The following is a 17,251-nucleotide window of genomic DNA, read 5'->3' as shown; positions in this document are numbered from 1 at the left end:
AATTTAGTGGACTTCTACTAATGAGAGATGGGACAGTTCGAAAGTCAGAAAGTACATCCACAAATAACTTAAGTACATTAAATGTGTTACAGTTCTATGGATTTGTAATAATAATACAAGTAAAATAATAGTTTGGGGAGAATGCTAGGAACTGAATTTAGCATTCTGAAAACTGGTAAGTGAAGGGAAGGATTCAGGGATTTTTCCTGCCTTTTCTTTGCCAACTGGATCTTGGGCTATCCTGAGTCACTGATGAGTGAAATGCTCCTTTTAGAAGAATTCCAGTTAATAAGTGGAATCTAACAAGTGGATAAACTGAATATCACTATCAGTTTATTTAACCAGTAAATAAAATAATGAATCTGGGCACAGATCATCAATCACTGGTAAAATCACCATTTTATATATGATAAATAAATCAGGATTTTCAACAAAGGACAGCAAGGGGGAGGGTTATAGATTAAAAGAGAATAAAGCCAAACAAATGCAATGTGTAGGCCTTATTTTGATCCAGATTTGAGCAAACCAACCATTAAATAACACTTAGGATATAATGGAAGAAATGCTATTAGTGGGCATTAAGGAATGTGTTAATTTTTTAGGTGTGATATTGATAAGCGGTTCTACACCTGGGATTTGCTTTAGTACAATCCAAGATGGGGAGAAGTAGGTGGGAAGTTAGATGAAATAATATTGCCAGTTGCTGAAACTGGGTAATGGAGTTCGATACAATAGGTCTACATTTGTGTATGTTGGAAATTTTCCATTATTTAAAATAAAAAAACATATTTTTTATTCAAGAAGCTGTACTCATTTGAAAGAAGGGGCATTTACATCTGCTCCAAAAGGGTGGTGATGTCAGCAAAAGGAAGGGATTATCATACTTTTAATTTATCCATTTTTGTAAGCAAAAAAGCAACTAAATATATATGCTCAAACACAGAAACATAAAACTCTAATATAAAATCAGTGTCATAAATAAATAAATAAATAAATAAATAAATAAATAAATAAAATAAAAAAAATAAAATAAAATCAGTGTCACATGAGTTTATCATCCCTAATGCTACCCTGGCTGAGTTCATGTGACTGATCTCAAATTCTAGTGGCCCTGCATGGGTCTTCTTTCAAAGCAAAAGTCCAGTTGTTTCTATCTTTGTCTTACAGACACCACTGATTTGCTTAATGCATAAATTGGGTATTCAAAACACACTGTCCTTGTCTGTTTTCTGCAATGCCAGATAATCCTGTTCACCACCGTCTATCCACTGCAGCTACACATGTTCTGTGTAGCTGACAAGTTTAAAATGAGAGACCATTTCTTCCCTGCTTTCATTATTTTTTTAAAAAATGATAACCCCAGTTTTAAAATCATGAAATAGTTCTGAATATTTCTGTCAAAACAAGCCACTGTCAAACTTTTCTTTCCCAGACACAGATTCATAACTTCTGAATAAAATAAAAACAGTGAATAGAAACAACAAATAATAAATGAAGCAGTAATTTGGCTGGAGGTGTAAATTGCTGTCACATTTCTTTTTCTGACCGCCTGTATTGCACTGATCACTATCTCTTGAGGACTGAATTTGGTTTAGTTACTTCTTTTTCTTTTGTCCTTGAAATTTGTTATGCAAAGAAAACTACCTCCCCTAAGATGAATGCTGACAAATTAACATTATTATATAATTTACACAAATAAACTACATCAGAAAAGCAGCTAGGCTGAAATAATTTAGCAGCTGAGCCCACAAAGGAGGATTTCCTTGGAGATGCATGGATGTGCCATAGCATGTGTTGCTAACCATTCTCAGCAATCAGGACTCTTTCTGTAACACTATGGACAAATAAATTAATGATGTGTTGACCCCCCATCTTCACTACTCCCCTAATGAGATTGGAGCCTAGAAGGCAAGGGAACTAAACCAACACTATACTGTTACATTCTTGACTATATGGTAACAGTTGGTAGAGCCGGAACCCTTCCTGTGTGCCATCTTCACAGAAGTTATGTGGGGAGGGTGTTATTTATTACTGTAGACATATATGTCTTATGAGCTATAGTAAATGAGCTCCCCCAAAGCCAATGGACTAGATTGTGACAGAGCCAGGATTTGAAATCTGCAATTTGAGCTGAACCCCTGTACTTTTTATCTCTACTCAGTACAGCCTCTTTAAGGATGAATAGCTTCTTTAAGGATGAATCAGCTAAAAGACAAGATGTAGTTAAAAACATAACCAGTCACCAGGGTCATGGGTGGCTCAGTTAAGCATCTACCTTCAGCTCAGGTCATGATCTCAGGGTCCTGGGATCGAGGCCTGCATCAGGCTCTGTGCTCAGCAGGGAGTCTGCTTCTCCCTCTCCCTCTCTGTCTCTCTTTCAAATAATTAAGTCTTTTAAAAATATATAACCAATCACCAAATAATACAAGAAGGTGCAGGAGAAGAAGAATTTAAAACCTATTGACATATCATTTAAGTCCATCTTGACTTTAATACTGCCCCAAACACAGATGATAGCAACCTCAACTGCATTACACATCAGGGCATTGGTAGGTCCACAGCTAGGACTGTGGGAGTAAAAGATTTATTTTAGGATATATCATCAGATGTTAAACTTAATGGCTGCCAGATTAATACAGAAGGCTGACGATTATGCTTTATGTCAAAGATTTGAAACTCTATCTCGTTTTTTTGTTCTTGAAAATTTTCCAAGTGTACTCACTTGCTCATAGTTGTCCCATAACAGATGATGCCAATAAAATTCACATTGTCAGCATTAAGTTGGCAGTCTTCCATTTGTATTATTTCCTTAAATGTAATAAGGTATAATAATGTAACTTTTAAAGAAATTGCCTATAAAAATGGCTCCAACTTGGAATCAACTTGGAACAATCCATTGTGTAATCACAGAATTCAATTCTCTGCTCATAGTTTTTTTTTTTATTTTTCTTAAGATTTTATTTATTTATTCATGAGAGACACAGAGAGAGAGAGAGGCAGAGACTCAGGCAGAGGGAGAAGCAGGCTCCATGCAGGGAGCCCAATGTGGGACTCGATCCCGGGACTCCAGGATCCCACTCTGGGCCGAAGGCAGGTGCAAAACCGCTGAGCCACCCAGGGATCCCTTAATTGGGTTTTGTATGAAAGTTCAGTCTTATGCAAAAATGTGTGGATACACTTATGTAACACATTTGTATTTGCATGGAATACAAATTTGTATTTGTATTTGCCTGTATTTACTGCTACTGCAGAAGTATTTTTAGTTTAATGTTTGTTAATTTCAGGAATTTTTTTCCCCCAAACACTAATTTCTGGACAACCAAGTATATAATTGATCTAATACCTGTATTTTCCACGAATATATCACTTCCCGTATATCACTCTAGAGTACTATATACACATTGAGAATGATGTGCCCGAGTCGACTTAGAATCATCAGTCATCCAGGGCATATTTACTTTAGTATATTATTTACTAGAATCTTTAGCTGCATTTTGACCAGATAACTTTTATAACTTAATTATTGCCCTTTATCACTGTGGGTAATGAGTATAGCTGCTTCGTAATGATCTACTCAAACAAAATGAATTTTCCACAGAAAAGATGAGCAAATAATGGAACATGAATCTAATCATTCATCCAGGATCAGTCGTGGAAACTGTAATGATGTTACTGTTGGGATGATTGCTACAAATCACTTCAAGGAAAAAACAAACCAAAAAACTAACCATAGGTCCAGGTGTTCATATTTGTCAAAGCCATTTACCAGTGTCCCAAACACATAGTTCAAAGCTAGAGCTCTGCCAAGTAGCTTTAACCTTGTCTGCTCTTTTCTCAATATTTTTCTCCTCACCCTTAAGAGACAGCTACCTTCTTCTTGCATTTTTTTTATCATTCTTCTTTGCAGCTTGAACCTGGCCCTGTGAGGTGACCCAGGGCAGAGCAGTGTTTTCACAGGAGAGCATCACAGTGCAGTGCTACTCTCTCTGCTCTTTGGAGTTGTTTGAAGTAATAGCTAATGCGGACAACTCTCCCTAAAATATCCCAATGAGGAGAGAATCTAACAGATTACAAAGATGCCTGTTGAGGTATCTGAGATCACACCTCCACAACTCAAGGTCAAGTAAACTGATCTTTCAGAACACACGTGAGCATTGTGTTTATTTCTCATGGTCAGTTCAAGAAAAAATAATTACTCATGGATAGAACTTCTTAGTTTTTCTATTTTTTAATTGCTATAAAAAGCAATGAATAGGACTGAATAATGATCATCCTCTCATGAATAATGATAATAAAAAAGAATGAAGAGAAGTACTTTGAATACCTACTAGGGATTGAGGTTCATGAGTTTCATTTCCATGAAGGATTTGCAGAGAAGCATTAGTGTAACCCAACTTTTCTTTAAACATATCTCTTTTGGAAAAGAGCCTTTGGTCCCTTCTCCCCGCCCCATCCTCATCCCTGGTTACTCTGTGCCCTTCATTTCCTCACTCTGATGCCATCTGTAGTTGTAGGATCCACCTGTGTTTATACAGAATTAGAGAAAAGCTGTATCCCCAGCGCACAAGCATCCACACCCCGTAGGGAGAGCCCTGGCTTATGGTCAGCACTGGAGCTTAGTGGTAGGGACAGTGAGTAATCCCAGCCAGCCAGATGGGGATTACCATCCTGGGGCCAGGCTCAGAGGGGTTTGAGAGCCAGGGGCTATGTGTAAATGGGAGATTGGGATGCCCTAATCCCAGGATGGTCAAAAACCCATATCTCCCCCCAGGAGCAAGTGTGACTCTGGTCTTTGGCAGGTGAATGGTATTGGTTTGGTATAAGAGACCTGTGAACTAGATGTTTGGACATGAGGAATAAGATGAGAGAGAGAGAGAGAGAACTCAGTCAAGGCAGATCCATGACTTTCTTTTGCTAGTTCTTGTGCTCTGGGAACAGAAACTGAAAATTGACCACTTTGGCACTCTTTCTGCTCTCTCTATAGATACGTAATGTATTCAGTGCACTTAGTAGAGCACTGTGTAAACAGGGAGTTGTGTATCTCTTAGGAAAGGATTGAAAAATCCACCCATAGCCCTGCAAAGGGTCGGTTTCATTTAACATGTGTTTTTGATGTAAAAGTCTCCATCAGACTGTAAAGCATCCTACTTGTCCTTGTCTTTCCTGAGGTTGCTCCTGGGGAGTCTTCACTCTCTCCAGGCCCTCCTCCCCATCCCTACCTGCCTCCATAGATTTCAGTCATTTTGTTAATGTTCACTACAGGAAGCACCTAAGAATAGACTTGCTGTTGCTCTGAGCAGATTCTATCTTGAGACATGATGGGGCGGAGAACAGCCAAGACCATTGTAGCAAACAGGTGTCTAGTTGGGCTTTTCAATATTATGCATTTGACAGAGTCCAGCAGCACCAGCATGGATAGGCATTGGAAAAATGCATTGCCTGGTTCTGTTTGAAAGCTCCCTGTCATTTCAGAAGCACTTGAAAATGAGTGTGCACTGGGCTTTGCTACAGCACTTGCAAGGACTATTAATAGGAGTTCAAAACTTCTATGTGTATTGGTGGGGGGGGCGGTGGGTGGAGAAGAATCCAAAAGCTTTTTTCTTCCAAAACATTACCAGTCAAGCCAACTGTAGCAGTCTTTCAGCATACCATCATATAGCTGTTAAAACTTTGGTCAGGAGAGCTAAATCAAATTCACTTTTAGGCAAGATACTTCCTTTGTGCACAAGATATTATAGAATTTATAGTGTATGGGGTTGGTGAATGCAGAGGTCCCCTTATTTACTCTAGGAAACACCAAACCCAGCTATAATGTCAGGGCACTGTTCAATTCTGAAGAGTTCAGCATTATATTATGTACCCATATCACCGCAGTCGAGTGCTGGAGGGTAAATATATTTGCTGGGGAAGGAGGGAAATATTGTTTTAAATATGCTGGAATGGGGATCCCTGGGTGGCTCAGCGGTTTGGCGCCTGCCTTTGGCCCAGGGCGCGATCCTGGAGTTCCGGGATCAAGTCCCACATCAGGCTCCCTGCATGGAGCCTGCTTCTCCCTCCTCCTGTGTCTCTGCCTCTCTCTCTCTCTATATATATATATATATCATAAATAAATTAATTAATTTAAAAAAAATATGCTGGAATGAGGTGCCCGGGTGGCTCAGTCAGCTAAGTGTCAGGCTCTTGATCTCAGCTCAGGTCTTGATTTTAGTGTCATGAGTTCAAGCCCTACCTTGGGCTCACACATAATAAAATAAATAAATAAATAAATAAATAAATAAATAAATAAATAAATAAATAAACAAATAAACAAATAAATAAATAAATAAAACACTAGGAAAAATGGGGAAAAGAGCAAAAATGATGTCAAAATCTTAGTGTCTCTTTTCTTTAGCAGTCCAATATTTTTGAAAAAGATTGATCTCTCTTATCCTCTGTAGCTGGAGGGTGCTTGGCATCTGAAGGCCAGTTGACTTTGCTCTTCATCCTGCACCAGAGCAAAGAACGTGAGCTGCTTGACAGGGGAGAGCTCTCCTTGACATGTGTGCTTGTGCGGGACTTGACTTCTCTGTGGGTATTAACGGAGTGACTTGTGCTGGTTTCCAAGTCAGAAGAGCTGCCAGGAAGGGGTGGAGCTCATGACAGAGTTGTAGTGAAGAGTTAGTCTGCTCTGAGGCATTTCGGGTGTCTCTGGCAAGATCACTTTCTGTCATCCAGCCTTCTTCCTGTCAGGGAATAGGATCTTCTTTTGTCCAGGAATTTTAGAGGCTAAGACCAAAGTTAAGAAAACTTGTCTTTTAACACAACTGGAAACCTCAAAATAATATCATGAAGTGCTATGCCTCAGATGTGAGGAAAAATTGTCTTTATTATTATTATTATTATTATTATCATTATTAACCATTGTTTCCCCACTTTCAAAGTGGGAATTTTGACAAGATGTTCTAGGCTCAGTCTGAGCTGCTTGAGCAGGAAGCATGAATGCTGCTCATACGGAGGTACCACGGGCTACCAAGGAAATTGATCCTGAGGGTGTTTTCACAAACACTACAGAAGTGATGGTGAAGGTCAAGTTAGGAAAATAAATCACTGTTGTTTTTCAAAATATTTCCCCCAGCCTAATCTTGTTATGGTTCCCTGTTTTTCTTTTTTCTTGATGTATTCATGTGTTTTCTTCTCAGCTCTTTGTATATGTTCTGTAAGTGATCTCATATCCTCTTCATAAGACATCTGGGTTTGAACAAATAAATGAGAGGATTTCCATCGTTGAAGACAATTGAATATTGACTAAATTCAGTCAAAGTTTTTTTATTTATTTACAATGAAGCCCCCACCCCATTCATATATACTTATAGTCACACCACACACACGCCCTCACACACCCCTTACTTGTACATAGAAACATAGTCAAAAGCTACATTTAGCTTCACTAAGATGGAGTTGTGGTAGATTAAAGGAAGCTTCTTTCTGAAATGTAAATCTGAGTCTATCTTGTCCATCAGCCACATCTCCGCCTGTCCCTGTGAGAAAGCTCCACTCACTGTGGCAGTTCCTGGTCCTCTCAGCCTGTCACCACCATCTCCTCCAGCACTGTGGCCATGTCCACACTTCTTCACACTGCTCCCAATCCCAGGCCTCTCTGGTCTTCTGCCTGTTGCACTTGGATTTGGACCCGTAGGCCCCTGCAGTTCACATTGTTTACTCCTTAAATAAGTTGACATTTCTGCTTTCTAATTATGTTGTGCATAAAAGTATGTATGAATTCTGTGCCTCATGAGTCACAGATCCATGGACCCCGAGAGGCACCAAAAAGGAACAGAATAGTTTCAATCAGTCGAGACTTAATATAAGTGTTAATTTTATAATACACCTTGGAAGAATTTCCTCTATACTTCTAAATTTCTTCAGCAATGTAATGAATCCAGGAGGTTTTTTTCGGGGGCGGGGGGAGGGGGAGCAGGGAAAGAGGAGTCGAAGCAATTGCCATGGATATCTGTCCTAAAGTGTTACAACTCATGGTGCATATATTTTTCCTCCTTCTCTGTTTACTCCTTCTCTGCTGAACTTGATAGAAGAGAAATTTTATATTAAAATGATGTAATTTAGAAAACAATTGTGTCATTTAAGTTATTTTAAGGACTGTTGTAAAAGTTACCTATTGCTACAGAGCCACCCCAAAATTTAGTGACTACAAGGACTAACCATCTGCTGCTCACATTGTTGCAATTTGGGCTGTTTGCAGCTGGGCAGGTGTTCTGTCCAGCAGGGGTCAGTCACTGATGCAGCTGTCCAGCAGGGGCCAGATGGCCCAAGAATGTCTTACTCATCTGTATGGCAGCCAGCAGGGATGCCTGAAGGCATTTCAGTTCCCCTTTGCGTGGCTGAATGGGGTAGCCAGGCTTCTGATGATAATCTTCCCAGTCTGAAAGGTTGAGAGCAAGAACAGGCCTCATCAGAGCCAAACTCAAGTCACATATGTCAGGACCTTCATATCCTCTTGGTCAAGGCAAGTCACAAGTCCAGCTTGGAATCTAGGGCTGAAGAAATACTCTCCCATGATGGGAAAGACAGGAAATCATCTGTGACCAGGTTTAATCTACCACCATCTTAATTTGTGTCACATTTACTTAATTAGTAGTAGATATAGAACTAAAAGAAATAACATGTTACAAATCTGAATATTAAGGAAAGGAGTCTAGTGTCATTTTTAAACTTCTAATAATAGTCAATGAAAAATCAGGTCCTGTGATAATTGAGAGAAAACTGAATATCTATATTGTTGTTGCCCATGTTACTCATTTGTACTATGGCTCTACCTAAACCTCGCCTACTGAGTACAGATCTTTTTCAAAATCTACCAGTTTCTATAATTTATTGAAAGAGGAAACAATGTGAGGATGTGTTCAGTGCCTGATAATTCACTGAAACCATTACTCGAAGCCCAAAGTAAAATCAATTTTAAAAATAACTTCTATTTAGATGGAAACTCTAGCATTCACTTATGTAATGAAGATACTTCCATTTTACTACTAGTTTTCTTTATAATTTGCCCTCAAAATTGAGACAGGTTTTCCAAAAAAAGAATTTTTTTGTATTAGTGTCAAGTGACCATTGGATGCCATTTATCATCACTTTATATTGTATTCCAGGTGCTTTTCTCAATATATACTTTTCAGTAAACTCCAGCTAGGCATAAACATCTTTTAATCATTTTAGCATTGATGTTTTCTTGCTGGGGAAATCGGTCCTTGTAAAATTTATGCAAATCCATCCACACAGCACTTCCAGGAAACATGGCGATGAGGTTACTGTGTGAGAGTCCCATCAAGTGAGCCCCATCATTTCAGATGCAAGCTACAACTGAAAGAAACAAAACCTACATTTGTCAGTTACACTGCCATAAAGCTGAGGGTGGAGCTCTATTTGGGGAAGGGATGTGTCTTCAAAAGACGATATTCTTACTCATGAACTCTGTGTAGAGGAGATTTACAGTAAGATTTTACGATTTCCCTCATAAAGCAAGAAAGAAACACAGCATACATTTATTTGCTGAGAAAAATTTCCCCTACTCCCACTGCCAAATTAAAGATGTCAGTTACAGAGGGATCCCTGGGTGGCTCAGCGGTTTGGCGCCTGCCTTTGGCCCAGGGCGCGATCCTGGAGTCCCGGGATCGAGTCCCGCATTGGGCTCCTGGCATGGAGCCTGCTTCTCCCTCTGCCTGTGTCTCTGCCTCTCTCTCTCTCTGTGTGTCTATCATAAATAAATAAATAAATAAATAAATAAATAAATAAATAAATCAATCAATCAATCTTTAAAACAAAACAAAAAGATGTCAGTTACAAATTTATTACTTCTGACCATGTCAGTTCCCAAGTCAGCTTGAATGTGTGAAAAATCTGAATATTTTGTCTCAAGTCTGTATTCCAAAAGGCTAGTGTTAAATTCCAAAGGCTATTAAAGTGTTAATTCCAAAGGCTAGTGTTAAAGAAAGGGTATTGTGCTATACCCATGCGATAAGCAAGTGCAGTCCAGGGAGCTCTGTCAGGCGGTCATTGATTCATTCAGCCACAGCTTTAGACAGTGTGCATAGCTGGGGCACTGAGGACCAGCTTTTCCTTCATTCCTACAGTTTAATCCAGGCTATGTCATCAGCCCCAAAAGTTTTGCTATCCTGGTTCAGACAAGAGAACTAGATGCCATCAACTTAACTTGGTCTAGGTTTGGCAGTAACTGGTGCTCAGCTAGGATTTTAACACACACATATCTTTTTCTTCCCAAATCTCTGTGCCTTATTGTAATTCATAGTTTTAACCTTTTATCCTTCAAGGCTTTCTCCACATGTTCCCTTTCTTCTGTCAATGCGTCCCTTTATTCTTTGAGTATTTTGGAAGGAAAAGGCATCTTTAATTAACACTATATACAAAAGGGCTTTTAGTCCCCTAGAAGTGATGGACCCTTAAGAAAAAACAAAGTTGGGATGGGATGCCTCAACCAGTGATCTTGATTTTACCTCCCCCAGTTTTTCTTTTCTTTCCTTTTCTTTGGGATTGGGATTAGGAGGGAAGTCTCCTTGCTTTAAACTGTGATCTGGGCTACAGTGATTTCTTTCACAGCTCTCTGTGGTTCTTTCTTCGAGGGTTGTAGGTTTGAATCATTTCAGGAGTGGTCATCTGACCACGCGCCACCACAAAGTTAGCTAATGATGAAATCAGCAGCAACAGCTGCCATTGCACTGATATTTATTGAGCATCGACTGCACGTTGGGTCAGCCTTCTTACAGCAGGTGGACCTTGGGGATCATAAAGATTGTGAAATTTGTTTGGGGTTACACAGAACGTACATCAGAAGCTGGTGTATCTAACTCCCACTCACTTGTTAGAAGTCAAGGCAAGCATCACACCTTCTAACAGACTTCCTCTGTCGTGCTCTCTGTACTGAAATTCTAGCCCATCAGGCTCTTTTTGTTGCTTTACATGTTGGCCTCCTCTGTGGTCAGGTGTCCACTCTCCAAAGGCAGGGACCATCCTCATTTGAAGTTTAATTCCCAGATTCTAACAGAGCACCCGACTTGCATATTCCTTAATAACTGAACCATGGAAATAGATGATGTGATCTTACTGGGGTGAAAATAAGAGTCCTGGGAGATGGAAATAAGAGTCCCGGGATCTGATCATAGTAGCTGCTGACCTTGACTGAGCAGTTATGACCTGCTAAATAGACCTCAAGCAGCCTTTAAGTGTGGTATCTGATTTCTCCCACTTCAAGTGGAAGCAAACCGAGACAGAGCGATTTGGTCATACATTTGGGGACACTGGTCTAGTAGGTGATAAAGTCCGGATTAGAACCCAGATCCAAACCTGCACTCTTAACCTTTGGCGCCTTAACCACCAGGTTTTATTCCTTTTCCAGGCTACTCAAAACTGATTGTTCAATTTCTCACTGCTTCAGGGCCTTTATTTTTTTTTAAGAATCAAATTATTTTCATTTTTTAAAACTCGACATAAGTACCCTCCATTTTAATGGTACAGTTAATACCTACTTCGCTCAGAGTGTATTCACTGTATGTCCTAGGCACTATAGTAGACCCCTGGGCCCTAGAAATTCGACAGCAAACAAACTGGCCTAGTTCTTACAGTTAAGCTTACATTCTGAACAGGGGAACAACAAAAAAACAAAAATAAGGAATAAACTACATATACCATATAAGTAGGTAATAAACACTATAGAAAAAAATAGGAAAAGGGAAGGTGTGTTGGGTGTGGGTAATGACAGGGAGTCACTGAATTGTAATAGGGAAAACAAGGAAAGCCTCACTCAGCAGCTGAGCAGAGGCCTGGGGGAGTTGAGGGAGGGTCCAGTGGCTGGAGTAGAAACAGGTTCCCAGCACAGTGTCCTGAGGCAGGAGCATGAATAGCTAATTCAAGAAAGATCAAGGAGGCCCGTGTAGCTGGAGGGCAGCCAGCAAGGGGAGGTTTACTGAGAAGGACAGGTGAGAGGAGAGGATTTCTCTTAGATGTTTTCATTTTGAGATGCTTATTAAACATCCATAGACAGTGATCAAGAAGGCACATAGATAGATACAAGAATCAGGAACACCAGGCAGGAGGATATCTGGGCTGGCACGTCCATGTGGAAGTCTTCAGTTCATAGACCAATTAGATCTGTGGCAACCCAGAGAAGGAAGAGAATACGATGAGTTGCCCTAGAAGAGATGGTATCCAGGCTGGATGCTGAAGAATTTGCATTAGATCAAGGAGCAGAAATTAAGAATGAGGATATTATAGCCAGAGGGATGGACTTTGCAAGGACACAGGACAAGGAAAGGTCTGGAGTGCTGGGAGTGGTGTCAGATGTGGCTGTATTGCCGGGCACAGTGCGGAGGGGATGGGAAGGAGCTGGTGGTGAGGTTAGAGAAACGGACTGGAGAGCCAGATTGCTAATATCTTTATACGACATGCCCAGCAATTTAGTATTTGTACTGCAACCAGATGGGAGCCATGGAGGCTTTTTTTTTTTTTAATTTTTTATTTATTTATGATAGTCATACAGAGAGAAAGAGAGAGGCAGAGACACAGGCAGAGGGAGAAGCAGGCTCCATGCACCGGGAGCCCGACGTGGGATTCGATCCCGGGTCTCCAGGATCGCGCCCTGGGCCAAAGGCAGGCGCCAAACCGCTGCGCCACCCAGGGATCCCCATGGAGGCTTTTAAACAGGAATGTGACATGATCAGATACGTCGTTTACAAAGATACCTGGCAGTACAATGAAGGTCAAATTGGAGAAGACTTAACTCATGTATATAGTAACTATCAACAAGGTTGAAAGTGACGGTCACATGACATACAAGTTGAGTGCTATGGAAAGATTGTATGTTGAAAAAGATATTCCTGAAAGAAGAAATAATGGCCTATTTTAATGTTACTTATTGTTATCATTTTTGTAAGAGCATAATATAAGGGCGTGACTTCTTTTTCTTGAAGGCCTTAAATAATTTTCCTTCTATAAATAGATGATCAATTTTGAAATGTGAGTACATTGTAAATATTCACGTTTCTCTCCACATAGCTGGACTCTCCAGTGTCACAGTTAACTACTCATTTTACTTGGTTCTGAAGAAGCTGATCCAATTTACTTACGACTAAATCCCGTTTTGATTTATTTTTTAAAATATTTTATTTATTTATTTATTTGTTTGTTTGTTTACTTATTTATTTGACAAAAAGAGAGAGCACAAGCAGGAGGGAGAGGGAGGGGTAGGGGGAGAAGCAGACTCCCCACTAAGCAAGGAGCCCAATGTGGGACTCCATCCCAGGACCTTGAGATCACTACCTGAGCTGAAGACAGATGCTTAACCGATTGAGCCATCCAGGCACCTCGTCCCCATTTTAATTTAACGTATGAAAAAAGAAATGTGGCAATCAAACAATATCCCCATATTTTCAATCCCTGAATACCTTTACCCATATCATACCAACCAAATTGCAGTATTTCATTTTGGAAATGGGGGAGTGTTTTATCCAAACACAAGCCGTAGGAGCCAGCATATGCATACCTTAAAACTTGTTGGAGGGAGGTCCCCATAATCAAACAGGAGCTGAGATTCTTTGGGTTGATAAAGTTGGAGTGCAAAGCCACATTTCTTGCATGTCTGTTCTGTGCCAGGCACTGTCACTGTCAAGTGAATTTTTAATTAACTTTTAAAATACTATGTTACATGTGTAAATTTACAGGTGACAAAATTGAGGCTCAGAGATTTAAGTAACTTGGCTAAGGACAAACAGCTCTTATCCAAAGTTATGGTTACTTCCGTTGACCTCTGCTTAGCTTGCTATAATAAGAAAGCATACTTGATGTGTAAAGGGAAATAGGTGTAGATGAGTAGAAGCATCTCGCTAATATTATTCTCATAGAAGGTTTGGAATGCTGTTAGGAAGATTGATCCATCTCATCAATAAACATTAATTCTCTTTCTAAGTCATTTGTTCTCTCCCTGGTCAGGATGCAGGTATAAGTATGAAAGGTCCAAAATCTATTAAAGAGATTTCGCCTGTCTGCTCTCCAAGACTTAAAAGCCTTCCTAAGATTAATGTTTATTAATGTTTATAACTCCAGATATCTCCATCCATTAACAAGAAATCTGTCTCACTGCTGTGGATAATTGATGAAATAAAAGGAAAAAATAAAATTTATTTTTGTGTATGTAAGAAATATAAATTATTTGACTTTACATATACTTACATGGACAGATTTCTACAATTGTTTCCTTAGCAAGGAACTCGTGCCATTCATTGCACAAATATTTATTAAGCACCTACTATCTATGAGGCATTGTTCTGGAAGATAAATAGAGTAAACAACATAAACAGAAATCCCTGCCTTCTGGGAGCATTCAGTTTAACTTTGCAGTGTGTTCAATTGAGGACATCCATCAGAATTCCCCAAGGAGCACCTTGAAGATGCATAGAACATCCATCAGAATCCTAGGATGTTTGCGAGCTTCAAAAATTTCACAGGGTTCTGATTAGGAACCTGGGACTGGGAAGCTCTTGTAGAAAGAAGTGGTGATAGACATTATCCCTCCATTGCAAACCATACTTGCTCCTCTTTTCTTATCAAATTCCCACCCTCTGGTCAAACATGGAGAGCAACTTGAGAAAACACAGGGCACAGAGTTCTTGCTTTGAGAATGTGTAATCTGCTCAGTATTTTAAAGGTATTGATGAGGTGTTTCTAATCAATTTTACAAGCGGAGTAATGTTTTTAATCTAGTAGGAACAGTGATGTGCAAAGTACTGTGATCAAAACAAGAATAAGGAAATTATGCTATTTTAAGTTGAATAGGCACCTGTAGATTTCACTGTTGTGTAAAATTGTAGATTATCAGCTATTGGGGTATTTTAAATTACCACTCAGCAGGAAAGTGTGCACATACTACACTCCCCATCATCTGTACTACTTTAGAATGTATTGGGTATTAACTACTTTTCATTAATTCTCACTTTGAGAGTCACATTCTTCATTTTTTTTTTTTATTTTGGCTTTCCAAACATTAATTCTTTCTTGTTCTGAAGGCAGGGTTTTATGGGCATTTTTTTCTCATTCTAAGTTTAATCAACCTACTATCACATGGTGGACTTTTGTTCAGCCATTATTCTAGTAAAGGATAAGTCATAATACCCATCTATCCTTGACTCTTTTTAATTCCATAGAATTTTTAAATAGACAGTGTTTTCCAGTTAATAAAATGTCTGGACAGTTAAGTAGTAAATTCTGTGCAAAAGTTGATTTCTAGGTCAGAAGAATTCAAGCTATGAAGTTATTAACTGGACTCATTTTACATCTATCTGGCTTCATTGTCACTCCAGTGTTAGGAAGGAAAGAAGGAACAGCCAGGGAATTTGTGATTAGTCCAAAATGGATGGACTGAATTCATTTGATAAATATAATCAGCCTTTAAACACCAACGTCATTAAACAAGAAACAATTTGCAGAAGACAAAGGAGGTTTATGCAAATCTTGGTGTGTCTTCTGTTTTATGAGTTAGCCCTATCTAGACTTATACAGGGCTGAAATACTTGACCTTCGTGTTGAATGGATGGCTTCATTGAGGGAGAATGATTTCTATGAAATAACCAAGGCAGTACCTGTGGTTCTGTGAAAGAGATTCAACTCTGTGAAAACAAGTCTTAAAATGAGAACCACAAGGGTGCATGGGTGGCCCAGTTGGTTAAGCATCTGCCTTCAGCTCAGGTCATGATCTCAGAATCCTGGGATCAAGTCCCATGTCAGGCTCTGGACTCAGTGGGGAGTCTGCTTCTCCTCGGTTCCTCCTCTGCCCTCTCCTCTCCCCGCTTGTATTCTCACGCCCAAGTGTGAGTGTATGTGCTGTCCCTCTTTCTCTTAAATAAATAAATGAAATCTTACAAAGAAAAAAAAGAAAGGAATGAGTACCATGTCCTGAAATGCACAGGAAAGATGATTCCTCATTACAGTCCAGGTGAGGAAAGCCCGCGCAATGAGCAGCATGGCTGCCAAGACTACAGGTTGTGTTTCTCACTGGTACAGAAGGCTAGCTACATATTTCTTCCCCCTCCCCCCAAGATCTGTTTTATATTTTAGTACATTGTGGGTTTGGGTTTGGAACTATTTGGTAAAGAATGAGGAATCATTACCAATAGCGAAACTTTATCTTTTGATCCTTGACAATTTTGCAGTAGTGAGCTACAGTGAAATGTATTTTTTTCTTTTGGAAGTTCTGTTTTGATCAGACTACTGTGCATGCTGAATTATGCCTGACAAATCCTAAAGCAGGAAAGCAGAAGTGTTCTCATTATCACTGCAAACTCTGAAGTGCTCAGCACACACTTTCAGGAGTAGCTTTGCCTGGTCTGTGATCATCTGAGCTTCGAAATTAAAATGGAAGCCCATTTTAACAAAGGCAGGTTCATCACTCCCCAGAATTATTGTATGTTATTAAAGAGTTTTTATTGTAAATAAATTAAAACATGGGTAAGACATCCTGACCTCAGATTTTAAAATGTCCATGTAAGTTATTCAAGAACTTACTTGCCCTGATGGAAAGAGGATATTTGAGTTATAAGGCCCTGTGTGGGTGTTATAAAGGCACTTAACACTGTGGCTTTGAGTCTCAGTTAATGGTTAGGATATAGTCCATGACAGCTGTGGAAGAAATAGTTAATTGTCAATGAAATTTTTATTAATTGGAATAATACTTGTCCTGTTGCATCGAGTTTTATCTTAAATATCCCTCATTCTGTGACACGTCTTCTTCCCACTCTCTTCTGGAGCACTGCCGTTCCCAGCTGTTCTGATCTGTATGTCCCTCCATCCTTGTCCTGTAACTCAGCATCAGAGTTTGCAACCTAGTTGATGGACTGGCTGGAACAGGATTTAGTAAATGTGTGCAGAATAGAAATGGATAAATGTGCTTACAAGAAAGTACATGAAAGGCTATAAAAGCAAAATTGGAAAAAAAAAATCACATGCAAGTCCTATAATGGAAGCTTACTCCATGAAGTCTCCAGTGATGTATATTTATTGTCAAATGCATTTTTGCAATTTCCTTAATAACATGTGTTTCTGTCATTATTCAGTCAATCCTTCAAATCCCATTTCTGTGTGAGGACTTCCCATCTGAGGATTCCACACTGCCGTTACCCGAATATGTTCTTCCCACCAAATATCTCCTGGTGGATCCTTTCATTCTTATCCTTAACAAAGGATAAGATTCCAG

General features: G+C 39.5%; 1 protein-coding gene across 32 annotated transcripts in view; it reads left to right on the top strand.

Moving 5' to 3' along the window:
* The window catches only part of CHRM3 (cholinergic receptor muscarinic 3), a 502,174-nt gene that overhangs the window by 330,525 nt on the left and 154,398 nt on the right, over window positions 1-17,251 (top strand). The window lies entirely within an intron of this gene.

Source organism: Canis lupus, chromosome 4 (genome assembly GCF_003254725.2).
Source record: "Canis lupus dingo isolate Sandy chromosome 4, ASM325472v2, whole genome shotgun sequence".
Taxonomy (NCBI): domain Eukaryota; kingdom Metazoa; phylum Chordata; class Mammalia; order Carnivora; family Canidae; genus Canis; species Canis lupus.
This window is presented reverse-complemented; position numbering and strand designations above follow the sequence as displayed.